We start from the raw sequence: 17,595 nt of genomic DNA on the forward strand, positions 1-17,595 counted from the left end.
TCAGCTGTGTCACGTGATCGTCCTCTCACCAGCGCTACATGTTTGTGCTGGCCAGCTCTGGTGGATTCAACAAACCCAGTTTTGTGTAAAGTGATAGTTTTGGATAGAATGCAAAGTGTTTCTGCCACTGACTGCACTGCATGCTGTCTCTGGAGCCTTAACACTAATCATCATCTCACCTTTTGTGAATTTTCTAATTACTTACAGGGGAGTGTAAGACAAATAGCTGCACTGTGTATCCTTCATTCAGGCTGTGACTAGGAGAGTGACCAGCAGCCAAGATGCATGTTGAGGTCATTGGGGAAAATAAAAGGGTTCGTTAAACCACAGAACTCTCACTTTTTTATCTCTTTTTTTAAAATGTTTTTCAAGTTGTCAGCCTTGGCTCAGTGGTAGCGCACTCGCCTCTTGAGTAAGAGTAAGGTCGTGGGTTCAAGCCCCACTTCAGAGACTTGAGAACATAGTACTGCACTGAAGTGCCAGCCTAGACTGAGGGAGTGCCGTCTTTCACATGAGACGTTAAACCGAGGCTCCGTCTTCCTTCTCTGGCAGATGCAAGAGGTCCCATGGCTCTCTTCGCAGAAGAGCAGGGAAGTTCTCCCTGGTGTCCTGGCCAATATTTATCCCTCAACTGTCGTCACTTTTTAAAAATAATTTTAAAAACAAAAATTTTTTTTCTGGTCATTATCTCATTGCTGCTTGTGGGACCTTGCTGTGTGCTAATTGCCTACTGCGTTTCCTACATTACAACAGTGACTGCATTTCAAAAACATGGGAACATCATCTCCACGTTCCCCTCCAAGTCACACACCATCCTGATTTAGAAGTATATCGCCGATCCTTCATCGTCGCTGGGTCAAAATCCTGGAACTCCCTCCCTAACAGCACTGTGGGAGTACCTTCACCACACGGACTGCAGCGGTTCAAGAAGGCGGTTCACCATCACCTTCTCAAGGGCAGTTGGGGATGGGCAATAAATGCCGGCCTTGCCAGCGACGCCCACATCCCATAAATGACTATAAAAAAAACTTAATTGGCTGTAAAGTGCTCTAGGATGTCCTGAGGTCATGAAAATGCAAGCACTTTCTTTCTTTCTTTGTTACTTGTTCTCTGGTTGTGGGTGAATCTGGCGAGGCAGCATTTATTGTCCATCCCTAGTTGTCCTGAGAAAGTGGTGGTGGGCCTTGAACCGCTGCAGTCTTTGGTGATTGTGCTCCCACAATGGTTTTAGGTAAGTAATTCCAGGATATTGACCCGGCGATAATGAAGGAACGGCAAATATGTCTAAGTCGGGATGGTGTGCGGATGATGGTGTTCCCACATTTCTGCTGTTGTCCTGCTAGGTGGTAGAGGTCACAGGTGGGAGATACTGTTGAAGTAACCTTGGTGAGTTGTTGCAGTGCATCCTATGACTGTACAAACTGCAGGAACATGGAGAAAATGTTGAGTCCAGTGTCGGGGCACAGATGAAGCGATCTGGAGCTTCTTGAGCGTTGTTGTTGTGACTGCGAGGGTGGTGAGCAAGCACGCTTCTGACTTGAGTCTGGTAGATGGTGAAGAGGGTTTGAGAGGTCAGGAGGTGAGCCCCTCATTGCAGAGTAACCATCCTCTGCCTTGATCTTCTAGCCATGGTGTTGATATGACTGGTCCAAGTCAGCGAATGTTACCAGCCGCTTGCCTGGGTGTTATCTAGCTCCTGCTGTAGGCTGGCATGGGCTGCTTCATTATCGGAGGAGTTGTGAATGGAGCTGAACACTGATAGTCAGTGAATAGCCCCACTCCTGACCTTATGACGGGGGGAAAGGGAAAGTCATTGATGAAACCGCTGAAGATGGCTGGGCTGAGGATGCTTTCTTCATCCTCCCACCTCCCCATAAAAGGAAATACATTGATCTCTTTCACCCTCCCCTTTTGAGGTGTAGTATTAAGCAGTGCACTAGGTGTATTTCCCAGGCTAGCCGCGAGACGGCCGTTCAGCCAGCTAGATTCTAGCTCCAGATTGTTATCCAATGACTCCTGCTGCAAAGTGCACATGAGATTATTGGATGACAATTGGATTGGACTCGCCTACCTTACCATCAATGATGGACACTCGTTGCCTCGGTGTGAATATGAGTAGTAGTCACTGGAACAAGGTACCACCGAGCTGCCGGTGCTATGGAACGAACACTGCAAGAGGGGAGTGGAGGAAGGCGGTCTTACACCTAGGATTTAACCTGCAGTTTTTGGAACAGTTCCACCCTTCTTGCTCTAGATTTTTCAGCTTCCATATTTAGATTACTCTCGTAGTTGAATCCCATCTCTTAAGATAACTTTGAGAGTATCTTCAATAGCTTTGATATCTAGGTAAGCCTTTGGTAATAAGCTGAGGATAATGAACAGAAAAGCCTTCTGATAAGTATTTTAGCTACTAGAATTAACCCATGCCTCTCTGGACTTGTGGACCATGCCTGATAAGCAGTGGACTGTTGCAGCATCAGATCTCATTCTAGGTTCAAACTACCAAGTGTTGTGGAATAAAAGATGAATAAGCGAATAAATAACAGCAATCTAATGTATGTAAAGTTACACTAATTCCTTGGAATGAAAATAAGAAACGGTCACAATCCCAATACTAAATTGGTATTCTTTTAAGTTAACATTTTATCTACACAGTGATTCTTGTATTTCTCTTCACTGCAGAAGCAGAACTAACCTGGCTTAACTCTTGATTTCCAAGCAGATTCTTTCAACTCAGGCACGCGTGTATTCCTGCACCAATTGTGAATTTGAATAACTGACAGCTGGGTTCAAACATAACTGGCTGCCATATACACAACTGACTAATTTGCACAATGTGTGTTTGTTTGGTCGAGGTTTGGCTCCTTCCCTCGAGCCTACAGTTCGAAGACCAGCTTGAACCGTCCTTGTAACATTCGTATCGATTTAGGCGGAGACACGGAACTGAACTGCAGCCGGCTTTTAAACTTGTGTATTGTGACTGGATTTAAAGGGACAGCCACCAAAGGCAAAACTAATACTTCATATTATTTAACAAGGAAATCAGAAAAACAACTCCCAAGTTATCAAGCGAGTAAACCTCTGATCAAAGGGGTTTGGGCAAACTATGGCTGCCATAGATCTAAAACTTGTGTGGCGATCCATTAGATCTCTGGGTGAAATGGATTCACATGATCCTGGCAGAATGGTACTGTTTGTCGGCTGGATGGAGATTATCCACTTCCCTCCCAAACCCCTATGTACAACTGAGTTTCATTTGACTTGGATCTATTTTCAATCTAGCGCCTTGTAGGTTTGCAAAGAAAATTAGCTTTCCTTTATCTAGCATGACTAGCAACCGGTTAGTCTCTCGCTCCTTGTATCCTGGTGGGACTAAGACATTGGGTTCTCCCATGCTGAACGGCACCTTGGGCACTGACCAATCAACGGTGGCTTTGTGCTGGTAGTTAGCTGGGCTTTGACCACCTGGTAAAATCAAGGGACACTCTAATAGGACTGTAGCAAGCCCACAACATGGGTCAACTTTCCTGTGTAACATGACAGAATCTCCTTCCGATAATCTGCACACCTCATGAAATAGTAATGCCTTAATGTTGCTGCAAGATTTGTCTGGTAAATTGGCCCTTTGGTTTTAATCTAAGACACACCGATTTACCTGCCTCCTAGGAGGTACCTGATGGTGTTTGAAGTACCTCTGAACTGCAATGTGTGCTGGTCCTCCCTGTTTAACCACATACTGCATCACATGATTCCCTTACTCATCATGTATATAACACAAAGTAGTTCCCTGTTTTCATGTATATAGCTCCCTAATCCAGGAGAAATCATTAACCCCAGCACTTTGCTAGATGTAGGGACCTTTCTAAGGAGCCTTGCAGGTTTATGCTTCCAGCAGCCTCAAACCGGGGATGATGTCAACCTGGGAACGCTCTTCCACAGAGATCCAGGGAATGAAACTCTTCTTCCTGCCTGAAATTTCTTGCAGGGAGAGGCAGCCCAGCGATTCTGTTTCTTCACTTGGTCAGCTACTGTGTGACACAGCCAATGAGGCTGACTGTATTTATAGGGTCATTGATCTCTTTTTTTCCTCACTCCCTTGTGAGCTATTCTCCCATTTCCACATGCATCAGTTGTTGACCAAGGCGATGGGCAAGTGTCCTGCCTCTGCCATGTGACTGTCTCTAACTGGCCATTGGGATGTGCTCGAGCCTCCCCCACCCTTCCTTTATAAAGGCTTCCCTCTTCCCATCTGGCTGAGATTGGGGACGTGTAGGGGCCGTGAAGGTGAAGCCCATACTTTGTGGTACACTGTCACAACAGCTGTAACACCTGGAGGGAGGAGGTGTTCCTTGGTACAGATGTTTAGAATGCCTGTTGGTGTGGAGGAGGGGCAGGGTAATGGAAAGGAAAGATCTGGTGTGTGTGTGTAGTACAGCTGCATGTATAAAGGACTAAAGGAAGCTGAGCAAATTAATCTGAAGCTTGGGTGGGGGGGCAGGGGCGGTTAGTGAAATATTGGGATTCCCTCATTTTAAAAATTCATACAGCAGGTGATTTTCATAAGTTTTGTCAAAATATAATTTGGGTCAATCAAATTTCTGTAAAAATGGAAATAAAAATAACGTGCAAGAAATCTGAGCCTAAAACTACAGTTTCTAACGCAAAGAAATGTTAGGGTGGAACCCACATCAGACTGGACTGTTCTGGCTGAGGGAGACCCTTGTATAGGACGGACTAGGATAATGCAGAAGATGCCCCAAAAAATGGGCAAACGGCTAGAGGTCAAGAGTTCAAATATTGCACTGACTACCCTCACACAGGGCAGCTTTTTTTAATTCATTCTCGGGATGTGGGCCTGGCTGGTATTTATTGCCCATCCCTAGGTGGTGGTGCTGGGACACTTTCTTGAACCATGTGAACAGTCCGAGTGGCAAGTATACTCCCACGGGGCTGTTAAGTCGGGAGATCCAGGATTTTGACGCAGTGTCCATGAAGGAACAGCGATATATGTCCAAGTCAGGATGGTGTGTGACATGGAGGAGAACTGATGGGTTCAGAAACGCTATTGCATGGTGCAATGGCATGGAGCCCCACTCTACTGTGATAGGAAACTTCTATTTCCTTGTATAGCTCCCTCAAGGTTCTAACGGTTAACCACTACCTGGTGTAGCTCTGAGTCATACAGACCAGGAAGCCCAAGATCAGTTCCCAGTCTGTGTTGCGTTAACTGATCTCAGCTGGGACTGCAACGTGGGGCCCACAGGTGGCTTTGGCACCCTTGAGTTGGGGATGGTAAAAGTCAACCAGGGCTCCTGCTTATCACCAACCAGTCAACCCTGCTGGACATGCATGTATGTGATGGCAATTGAAGACTGGGGTCGGACTGTGCTGTGGTGCCCCTCTGTGGTGAAGCAGCCTGCTGGGACTCGTGCATGCCCACTTGGGATGAGGTACTGGAGGACCGCCAGACTCCATAGAACTGTACCCAATACAAGTCAGCACCTTGAGGGTGGAGAAAAATGGCAAAATAAAAAATGAATTCCCAGACACTGGGTGGCTGATCTCTGAGCAAAGGTCAAGTGTCTCCTCGCAGTGAGGCAATGTCTAAAGAATCGGTCTGAGCTGATGCATGCCCCCTGGAGGCCATTTACAGAATAGCTGAGCAGGCAATTGTCATTGTCCTTTCAGCAGAGGGCAGAGTAAGGAAACCAAAAGAGAAGACACCTTATTCCAGTAGTGAAGGGATGGTTTTTAACTCTACGCAACACAGAATAGCTCACCTTGCGGTAGCACTCTTAGTTTACTATTCTACGCCGTGTCAGGTGACCTGATCATGTCACCGACACAACTGTCAACTTTCAGGCCTTGATTAGCTGAAGAAACCAGGCTGGCAGAGGCCGTTTATTTAAAAGTGGGTCCCACCTACAAAATACACAACAGGAGGCAGCAGCAAAGAGGCGAGTAAACTTGGGTTTGGTGCGGGCTCAGGTCACGCTCAAGAAACTTGGGACATGAAACGAGGCTGGCACTCCACAGAGAGAGCAGTGGAGGATCTGAGGGGTCGTCAGAGGTGCTGTCCTTCAAATGTAACATTTAACCGATGTCCCCTCTGCTTGCTCTTGCGGTTCAGGTGGTGTTTAAAGGTCCCTTCGTGCAGTTCGATAGATGAACAGCGAATTCTCTTTGTGCCCCCTGGCCAACATTCCTCCCTCAGCCAGCACCACCATTGCTGTTTGTGGGATCTTGCTGTGCACAAAACTGCTTGCTTTGACAATGACCAAACTGCAAGACCGTTCATTGGATGTGAAGTGCTTTGGGATGTTCCGAAAGATGTGATGGAAGGTTGTATAAATGTAAGTTTGCAGTTTGTTTCAGGGAGTAAGAAAAAGGGATAGGATAAGTTAGAAACCAAATAAAAAGTAAAGCTTAAATAGAATTAGAAATGAAAAATGGGGTAGGGAGAAATATGAACGTGCAAAAGCAGTTTAAAACTATGATGCGGTTAATTTTTCAGTAATAAGGCTGCTCCTGATATTTGAGTATCTCTGTCGTGTAGCAGGGCTTCTGCAGGCGCTGGTGAGTTTGATTCCCGCAATCTGTCAGCACCCTCAAATTGGCGTGTCTGTACTATACCGTCGCTGCGTGTGTGAATTTTGTTTAGGATTCGTCGATCAGGGTATCGGTTGCTCACCGCAGTAGAGACTGGAGTGAATGATCTCCACTGGGGACGCTGCAGCCAGGGTGCTGTCACCTCGGTCTGGAAACTGGAGAGCCTGTGATCTTCCCACATCAGAGGGGAGAGAAATTAATCTCCCATAAATTCTGACCCTACTTGGTTTAAGCAGCAGTTTATCACTCCATCAAGTTGAGTCCTGAAGCAGATTCTGTTTCATGGAGAAATATCCCAGGAATCTGTCTTGCAGTTGACACGGTTTGAATGTTTACAGCTGGAACCTAATGTCTGACTCTGGCCGGCTGACTGGCGGATTTTTTATAAGGCCCTTGTAAGTGATAAATGACCAATTACCTTTCCCCGCAAGTGAGTAAACATCTGCAATCCATCCACTCTGATCGAGCTTGAAGTATTTTCTCAGCCGATCTACAAATTTTGCAACATTTGGCAAGTATCTGAAAAACTGGTATTGAGTGTTGGGATTAGTACAGATCAGTCAGGGGTTGTAACCTTTGATTAAAGTGTTGAACTGGTGGGAGTATGTTTTTCTTTTCACTGTGGTGACACACTGATATAAATTGGATGTTTGGATGTTTCACTGATGGATCTAGCTTAAATGGAACCTTCAAAAACCTACTTTGTTAAACCCATGATTTTACTTTTATATGCAAAGATATTGCGTTGTCTGCTAAGATGTAATCATAAGTAGGTACTGGGCCTGTTGGTGCTTTGGGGCCTGTTGGTGTTGGTCCTATTGATGCTTTAGGCTCTGTTGCTGCTGTTACTGTGGATTACACTGTCCTGGCCTGGGTACAGTTTGTCCCTGGTTCTCATCAGTGGATGTTCAAATCTGCATCTATGTCAGTTTGAACTTTTATATCATTTAAAGTTCTGCCATTTGGCTGAATTACACAAGGACATTAGAAATAGAAGCAGGAGTAGGCCATTCGGTCCTTCGAGCCTGCTCCACCATTCAATAAGATCATGGCTGATCTTCTACCTCAACTCCACCTTCCCGCACTATCCCCATATCACCTTGATTCCCTTAATATCCAAAAATCTATCGATCTCAGTCTTGAATATACTCAATGACTGAGCCTCCACAGCCCTCTGGGGTAGAGAATTCCAAATATTCACCACCCTCTGAGTGAAGAAATTTCTCCTCCATTCTAAATGGCCGACCCCTTATTCTGAGACTGTGACCCCTGGTTCGAGACTCCCCCAGCCAGGGGAAACATCCTCCCTGCACCTACCCTGTCAAGCCCCTTAAGAATTTTATGTTTCAATGAGATCACACCTCATTCTTCTAAACTCTAGAGAATATAGGCCTAGTCTACTCAACCTCTCCTCATGGGACAATCCCCTCATCCCAGGAATCAGTCTGGTGAACCTTTGTTGCACTCCCTCAATGGCAAGTATATCCTTCCTTGGTTAAGAAGACCAACTGTACACAGCACTCCAGGTGTGGTCTCAGCAAAGCCTTATGTAATTGTAGTAAGACTTCAATCCCTTTGTCATAAAGGCCAAGAGTAATGGAGTATAACAAATCATTTGCTTTCCTTGTTGCTTGCTGTACCGCATGTTAACTTTCAGTGATTTGTGTACAAGGACACCCAGGTCTGTCTGAATACCAACATGTGCCAGTTTCTCACCATTTAAAACATATTCTGCTTTTCTATTTTTCCTACCAAAGTGGCTAACCTCGCACTACTTCACATTATATTCCATCTGCCTTGTTCTTGCCCACTCAATTAACTTGTCCATATCCCTTTGCCGCCTTCTCACAGCTTACTTTCGCACCTAACTTTATCGTCGGCAAACTTGGATACATTACACTCGGTCCCCTCATCTAAGTCACTGATATAGATTGTAAATAGTCGAGGCCCAAGCACTGATCCATGCGGTACCCGATTAGTTACAGCCTGCCAACCTGAAAATGACCCGTTTATTCCTACTCTGTTTTCTGTCCGTTAACCAATCCTCAGTCCACGCTAATATATTACCCTCCAATCCCCTGAGCCCTAATTTTGTGTAATAAGCTCTTGTGTGGCACTTTATCCAAATACACTACATCCACTGGTTCCCCTTTATCTACCCTGCTAGTAACAACCTCAAAAAAACTCAGATTTGTCAAACACGATTTCCCTTTCAGTTCCTGTTTTCTCTCTCCTTCCTTTCTTGAATAGAGGGGGTTGCGTTTGCTACCTATCAATCCACAGTGACTGTTTTAGAATCTAGGGAATTCTGGAAGATCAAAACCAATGCATCCACTATCTCTGGCCACCTCTTTTAAAACCCTAGGATGTAGGCCATCAGGTAATGGGGATTTGTCACCTTTTAGTCCCATTAATTTCTCCAGTACTATTTCTTTTAAGTCCCTCATTCTCGCTAGACCCTTGGTTCCCCACTATTTACATTTATGTCTTTCATGAAGACAGATACAAAGTATTTATTTAATTTCTCTGACATTTCCTTATTCCCCATTATAATTTCTCCTGTCTCTGCCTCTGAGGGACCCACATTTACTTTCGCTAATCTCTTCCTTTTTACATACGTATAGAAGCTTTTACGATCTGTTTTTATGTCTCTTGCTAGTTTATTATCATTCTCTTTTTATCAATTTCTTGGTCATCCTTTGATGGATTCTAAAATCCTTCCAAAAATTCTCAGTCTTTCTACTCTTCTTGGCAACATTATAAGCCTCTTCCTTTGATCTAATACTATCTTTAACTTCGCTTGTTAGCCACGGTTGGACCACTTTTCCCGTGATGTTTTTATTCCTTAAGGGAATGTACATTGGTTGCGAATTATGACTTAATTCTATAAATGTTTGCCATTGCTTATCTACCATCATATTTTTTATTCTAGTTTCCCAATCTACCTTGGCTAACTCGCCCCCTCAAACCTATATAGTTTGTTTTCAGATTTAAGACCCTAGTTTCGGACTCCAACTCGATATAAAATTCTATCATATTATGATCACTCTTCCCCGGAGGTTCCTTTACTACAAGGTTATTAATTAACCCTTTCTCATTGCACAATACTAGATCTAAAATAGCTTGTTCCCTAGTTGGTTCCTCGACATACTGATATAGAAAACTATCTTGAATACATTCCATGAACTCGCCCTCCACACTATTACTACAAATTTGGTTTGCCCAGTCTGTATGAAGATGAAATTCCCCCTTAATTACTATATTACCCTTGTTACGTGCACCTGATTTATACTCTGCCCGACACAACAACTACTGTTAGGGGGCCTATAAAGTACTTCCACCAGTGGTTTCTGTCACTTGTTGTTTCTTCGCTCCACCCAAACTGATTCTACATCTTGACTTTTCCAAGCTAAAATTCTTTCTCCCTACTATCTTTATCCCATCCTTTGTATCAGGTCTACATCCGCCCCCCCCCCCCCCCTTTCCATTTTGCCTATCTCTTCTAAAAGTCAAGTATCCTGGAATATTTAGTTCCCAACCTTGGTCACTGCAACCATGTCTCCGTAATGGCTATTAGATTAAACTCGTTTATTTCATAGAATAGTACAGTACAGAAGGAGGCCGTTCAGCCCATCAAGTCTGCGCCGGCTTTTTCGAAGAGCAATCCAGTTAGTCCCACTCCCCTGCTCTTTCCCCATATCCCTGCAATTTTGTCTCCTTCATGTATTTATCCAATTCCCTTTTGAAGGCTACTATTGAATCTGTATCCACCACCCTATCAGGCAGTGCATTCCAAATCCTAACCACTCGTTGCCTCTGGTTCTTTTGCCAATCACCTTAAATCTGTGCCCTTTGGTTATCAACCCTGCAGCCATTAAAAACAGTTTCTCTTTATTTACTCTATCTAAATCCTTCATGATTTTAAACACCTCTATAAAATCTCCTCTTAACCTTCTCTGCTCCAAGGAGAACAACCCCATCTTCTCCTAATCTATCCACATAATTGTAATCTCTCCTCCCTGGAACCATTCTAGTAAATCTCTTCTGTACCCTCTCCAAAGCCTTCACGTCCTTCCTAAAGTGTGGTGCCCAGAATTGGACACAATACTTCAGCTGGGCTGAACTAGTGTTTTATAAAAGTTTAGCATAACTTCCTGGCTTTTGTACTCTATGCCTCTATTTATAAAACCCGTTTCTATCTGTGCCATTAATTCATCTATTCTGTTGTGAATGCTTCGCGTATTCAGATATAGTGCCTTTGGCTTTAACGTTCTCTTTTTTTCCCTGATGTCGCCTCAGTCTCTAATACCCTATTACCTTGGTTAAGCTCTCTGCCTCTTCCTGGCCCACCCTGTGTATCTTTACCCAAATCGCTACTGTACTCTGTATAGCCTTGACATTTCTCTTATTGCTTTTTGAATTTACCCTTACCTGAATCCTCCCACTCCCCCTTCATTAGTTTAAAGTCCTATCTACCACCCTAATTATTCGATTTGCCAGGACACTGGTCCCAGCCCAGTTTAAGTGGAGCCCATCCCAATGGAACAGCTCCCTCTTTACCCCGAATTGGTGCCAGTGCCCCATGAAGCGAAACCCCTGCCTCCCACGCCACTCTTTCAGCCATGCATTTAACCTTCTAATCAATTTGTCCCTATGCCAATTTGTGCGTGGCTCAGGTAACAATCCAGAGACTATTACCTGTGAGGTTCAGCATTTAATTTCTGTTCTCTTCTAAGTGTTGCCATTCTATCTCCTTTGTTGGGTGGCCAGAGATGCACCTCACCCCTTCACCTGGGTATAATGCTGTTGATTTTTATCCAGGGTTTGGTGGACTTGCCTGAAGAGATGGGAGCCATCCTGCAAACCTGGGTGGGATCTGCCAGAAACCAGGCCTCGGGCAAGGTGGACATTGACGTTTTATGGGGCTAAGTGCCATACACTGAACACCTACTGGGTCTCACACAGATGGAAGCGGATATCCAGCATAACTAGCTCATCCTTCCATCATCGCCTGAAGGGCGGGGAATTCGGTTACGCCCCGTTTGGGGGCGGTAACCAAATTAGTGCTGGAGATTTAGCGCCCAGCGCGGAAGTATCGCCCCAGCCGCTAAATTTGGCTTACCGCCCCGGAGAGGAACACTATCTCTGGCGCTTCACTTCCTCTTGGGGCGGTGTCGGGGGCGCAAAGCGCGGTAAATCCAGCGCGCTACGTGGCCGCTCCGCGTAGTGCTGATGCCTTTCACCGCCCCGCCACTTCTGTTAAAGGGGAGGGACGCTGCGAGCTCTGCAGGGTCTCCGATGGCCCACACTAGCCCACCGAGACGCAGTGCCGGGCTGCGCGATGGCGGCCACGCCAAGGGCCGCCACAGAGGGCCGACCTGGAGGCCGGCCAAAAGATGAAAATGGCGACGCGGGTCGCAGCCGCACCTCACCTTTAATTACCTCCCCGCCAGCGGAGTACGGCTTGGTTCGCGACCCGCGAGGCTGGCACTGACATCGCCCACAGCAGCCTCGCAGGGCGCAGCTAAATTTCTGCTGCAAGGCGGTGTGGCGCCGCGGCAAGGTGCTAAGACGTCACGCTGCACCGCGATGACATCATTGCCGGCGGTGCAGCAGCTCGGGGCGCTATCGGTTAGCGCCTCAGCAATGCCCCGCCGGGCGATGAGCCCTTTGTGCCCCATTAGCGATACCCGGTGGCACTAGCGGCAGGCTCAAAGCAGCCGAGTTTCACGGCCATTGTCTCCCCATCACTGCATCTGATTGCCTCTTGAATGATTCCAGAGTTTCTACCTCCACCTAGAGCCCATTCCAGGTATTGAGCACTCGTGCTTTTTCCCAGTTTCTGCCTGTGCCTCTTGTACTGCCGTTAGGAAATAGTGCGCAGGAAGAACCTTGTCTATTCCACCTAATATCTTGTATACCTCCCGAGGTCCCCCCTCATCCATCCGTCTGTTCAAGGTTGGAGAGTCCAAGTTTTTCTAACCTTTTTCTATATGAACTCAGTCCTCTGACACATGGGCTCAGTCTTGTGGCCCTTCTCGTCCAGGGATTGGATATATCCAGTGTGTCCCAGTGACTGAACATGGGACACATTTCCTCAAGGTATGGACTGACCAGAGCAATGCACAGCCTTAGTACGATGGGAAATAACAACAGAAAATGCTGGAAAAACTCAGCAGGCCAGGCAACATCTGTGGAGAGAAAATAGTCAACGTTTCGGGTCAAAACCCTTTATCAAGACTAAAGAGGCACAGGGAATGAAATAGATTGAGAGGCCGGGCTGGGAGAGAACAAAAGAGAAGAGACATTACGAGATGGTGATAGGACTAGTGGAGACAAAAGACGGCTCTAGATTAGGTGTGAAATGCGCTGGCAGAGTGGGAGACAGCTGCCGTGCGGGAGAGGGAGAAAAAAAAAAGGAAAGGGGGGGGGCGGGGGAAACCAAAACAAAGGTGTGGATAAAAAATGTAATGGGGGCCGAGGTTATGATCTGAAATTGTTGAACTCGATATTGAGTCCGGAAGGCTGTAAAGTGCCTAATCGGAAGATGAGGTGCTGTTCCACGGAAGCTCAATGTAAACTCGAGGAACAATGCAAGAGGCCGAGGACGGTGAGGTCCGAGTGGGAATGGGGCGGTGAATTAAAATGACAGGCGACCGGAAGTTCAGGGTCACCCTTACGGACTGAACGGAGGTGTTCTGATGGGCTTGGTCTGCAAGCGTGAATTTTACAAATGGAAAATCGGTGGACATGTGTGTGAATTCCCAGCGCAATTCACGTCAGTAAAATTTACCACTGACTTTGCCATATAGCTCAACATGCTGTTTGATTGCTGCCCTGCTGTGACTGGACATGGTCAGTGCGGAGTCCACCAACACTCCCAAAGTTCTTTCAGCCTCTCTCTCAGCTACTTTGATACCATTCATTGCATAAGCATGTTCCTTCATTTTTATTTCTAATGTGTAATACCTTGCACTAATGTTTCATCTGCCCACAGTCCTACCTACTTGCAAATTTTGTCACAGTCCTTCTGCAGTTCCTTGGCTGCTTCATCGGACGTATTTGTTCCCCCTCCTCTGCTAATTGCAGCTCATTCAAAACAACAAAGCTGTCTATTGTTTTGACCTGTCACCGGGAACACTAGATATACAAAGTTGCATTTGTTTCAGTTGTTTATCATCTATGAACTTGATCAACTTAATTACATTTATATATCCAGGTTATTTATCGAGATCAAACTGAAGGGGCCCCAGCATTGATTCCCGAGGCACTTCATCTCCAGTTTGACATCATTCTCCTAACTAGTGTCTGCTCTTCCCCTCTCAGCCAGTTCCTTGGCCACTTTCAAGTTTCACCCAAGCTACTCGCTGCCTAAAGCTTGTGCTCCATTAACTCTTTGTATATTAGTTGGTGTCACTCTTGCCTGGGTCAGAAGGTTTTCAGGTTCAAGTCTCACTCGAGGACTGACAACCTGATGCAGTGCCGAGGTGGGACTGCATCATCTTTCAGATGAGAGTTAACCTGAGACCCCATCTGCCTGTTTAGATGGGTGTAAAAGATCCTGAGACATTAATCGAAGAGCAGGGAGTTCTCCCAGTGTTTTGACCAACACCCTCCCTCGGATATACTTGCCTTGGAGGCGGTGCAACGAAGGTTCACTAGATTGATTCCTGGGACGAGAAGGTTGTCCTATGAGGAGAGATTGAGTAGATCGAGCCTATACTCTCTGGAGTTTAGAAGAATGAGAGGTGATCTCATTGAAACATACAAGATTCTGAAGGGGATTGACAGGATAGAGGCTGAGAGGTTGTTTCCCCTGGCTGGAGCATCTAGAACTAGGAGTCATAGTCTTAGGATAAGGGGTCGGCCATTTAAGACCGAGATGAGGAATTTCTTCACTCGGAGGGTTGTGAATCTTTGGAATTCTCTGCCCCAGAGGGCTGTGAATGCTGAGTCTTTGAGTATATTCAAGGCTGAGATTGATAGATTTTTGGACTCTAGGGGAATCTAGGGATACGGAGATGGGGCGAGAAAGTGGAGTTGAGGTCGATGATCAGCCATGATCTTATTGGATGGCAGAGCAGGCTCGAGGGGCCGTATGGCCGACTCCTACTCCTAATTCTTATGTTCTTCAACTTTGAATAAAACCGGTTACCTGCTCATTTACATCATGGCTGTGTGTAAATTGGCTGCTGTGATCAACTACATAACAGTAAATGCATTTCAATGTAATTCATTGGATGTGAAACACTTTGGGAGGTCCTGCTGATGTGAAATACCTCAGGGGCCTGGCCGAGTATTACTAAGAAAGGGGGAGGCCCTCTTAGTTTAAATACCTATAGCGTAGTCCGTCCTCGGCTGTGAACAAAATGATCTTGTGAGAGAAAGCAATGGGATAAAAGGGAGGGGTCAATTGTGATTCAAGGGGGGTAATTTTACCCTAAACCGCCTGGTGAATAACGGATGGGATTAGGTCAGTCGCCCATTTTACACCACGACCGGTTTTATTCTTCACTGAAATCGATGGAGAGTTAAAACGGGCGGCCGACCCGATCCTGTCAGTTTCCTGCCGAGCGGGTTCTATTGAAATTACCCCCAAGGTGCATTGAATTATAATTGAGTGATTTTTATAATGAGGTTGCTGATATTTGCTCTTTTTCTTGGTAGGACTCCGACAACAAATCTGGTGGGCGATTCAGTGGAGGCGTGAACCTGTTTGCTAAGCGATGACAGTAAATATAAGCCCTACAAAAGTGGAATACACATTCCAATTTGTTAAAATATTTCACAAAGCGCAAGTTAATTGTTTTCTAGACAACTCTCATGTTTCCGGTAGCACCTCTCCTCTGTGTGACCCATTCTGTTGGCTGAGAGCTGGCTGAGACCATGTATGGGAGTCAGCGACTCGCCGTGTAGCTGCTGACACCAGGTTCTCCACATTCACTCACTCCATGTTTTTTTTTTAGAAACCGTTGAGAGATTCATGGTTCATTTCAAAATAGTAAAAATTAAAGGTATAGTTACTTGGTAAAAGTTGCAGCAGTGAATGGTGCTGAACATTTGTAACTGGGAGAACGGTGCTTTTAATATAATTTGATTTTAAAAGTTTAATGGTGAGCACCTTTCGATTTGAGGAGTTGCTGCTGGGACAATGGACATTAACTCCCACACTGGTAGAGGGGTACTGGTCACACAGGAGTGAATCGACTGACGCTGGCAGTCGTTTTTTATGTGTATATTCCATTGCCGAGAGCTCTGTTTAATTTTGATTTAAATAAACAGTTTGGTTACTTAAAGCTTGTCTGGCCTTTGCAAAGCTTGAACTAAATGGGTAAAATATGTACAGCTTGGAGTCTGCATTATGGGCTGTCCCTGTGAACTGGCTCTTATGAAGAATGGAATTTATTGGCCTTGCTGTTAACTAGTGAGCCCTTTAATTTTCCACCTTTTTATGATATTTTATAACTATATACACAAAGTTTTTGCTCATAGATTATCCTCCATTTTATACGAGTAGAATCAACATATTGAAAGTTTAGGCCTGGTCTGGAGCTTCTCCTGCCTGAGAGTACCTCATCATAACTATAAAAACTGCCTACTATTCCAATGCCCCCTCTGCCTGGCACCTGTCATCCCATTACACTCTAAATGGCATCTGCCTTTTTTTAATTTCCTGTTGTCCAAGTCAGTTTCCCTGGCTCTGTTCTTGTAACTGGAAGAAGCCTCTGTCCCGGACAGTTCTGTTTTCTGCCTATGGACTTCTGTTATTTTGTAGGTATACTTTAACTTCCATTTTATTGAAAACCAGCTCCGTTCAAAAGTGTCTTGATTCCTAGAATCCGTTCCTTGAACCCTCACTGCTGCTCCAGTCCATTGGGTCACAGCTTCGAACAAATCTGCTGAAATCCAAGTTTATAGGAAGCTGGAAAGAAAACGGACACAACGATGGCTCCTAGAATTAATTGGTTCCTAAAATGGTGGAATTACACGGGAGTCGATCCTGAAAGTTTTGGAAGGGACATCTGCACAGAACATGCTGCTCTGCCTGGGTGAGGGTAAAGGCAATCCTTGTAGTCTGCAACACTGACCTCTTCGGAGTTTCATTCAGCTAAAGTAACTGGTGGAGTTTACTGAGCACAGTGGTAATCTTGGTGCCAGCAAAATGGCTAACACTGCAGTAGTTTCATTGCTATAGCAACCAGTTCCCTAAGCACTTGAGTTTTTCCCTCCCATCAAAGAGTCAATGGGCTATAATTTGCTGTAGCAGGGTATCTACCAGCGCCTGCCGTAAGTTAGACTTGCCCTTACACATTCAGGTTTTTAAAGTTTTTGCGTGGCAAGTTGCTGAAAGTGCGAGTTGATAACGTCACAGCGAGGGAAACTGGGCATAGAATCTTAAAATGGTTACAGCACAGAAGGAGGCCATTCGGCCCATCAAACCTTTGGATGATCAGCCATGATCTCATTAAATGGCAGAACAGGCTTGAGGGGCCGAATGGCCTACTCCAGCTCCTAGCTTCTATGTTTTAAAACACGTGGGCCTTTCTGGTACACTCCTTAAAGAAGAGTCTAGGCAGGCAACGCTCCAGACCAGCTCCAAGTCCGCAAGGAAACTGCTGACTTTCTAGAATAAATTCTGGAATTCACCCCTGAGGAATAAGCACCACTGCCAGGTTAGGTCAATAGGGCCCTCGGAAGAAAGGCTGCTGTTCGCCGCACACTGCTCACATCGCCCTCCTCTACCATTATGGAGAAGGGAGTTAACAATCTCGGCCATCTATCTGCCGTGTGTTTTGTGAACAACTTGTATTTATTTAGTGCCTGCAATGCAGAAAAAGCCCCAAGGAGCATCGGAACAGGAATGGACATCGAGCAGCAGGGGTCTGGAAAGGTGCAAGGTTGTGGATGTCTCGAGTGGGGCCTCGGAGTGATGCCTCCTTTGGTTGAACAGCAACCAACACTCACTGCCCGTTGTGGATGACCAGC

At 45.6% G+C, this 17,595-nt stretch overlaps 1 protein-coding gene across 2 annotated transcripts in view; it reads left to right on the forward strand.

The window, feature by feature from the left end:
* fkbp6 (FKBP prolyl isomerase 6) overlaps positions 1 to 15,899 on the forward strand; it is a 54,454-nt gene extending 38,555 nt beyond the window's left edge. For both annotated transcript variants that reach the window (XM_085965072.1, XM_085965073.1), the window contains one exon: positions 15,277 to 15,899. The gene's annotated coding sequence lies outside the window, so the exon portion shown is untranslated. The remainder of the gene's footprint in view (positions 1 to 15,276) is intronic.
* Positions 15,900 to 17,595: the final 1,696 nt, after the last annotated feature.

This window comes from Somniosus microcephalus, chromosome 22, assembly GCF_052327205.1.
Source record: "Somniosus microcephalus isolate GS21.2 chromosome 22, FLI_Smic_1.0, whole genome shotgun sequence".
In the NCBI taxonomy this organism is placed as follows: domain Eukaryota; kingdom Metazoa; phylum Chordata; class Chondrichthyes; order Squaliformes; family Somniosidae; genus Somniosus; species Somniosus microcephalus.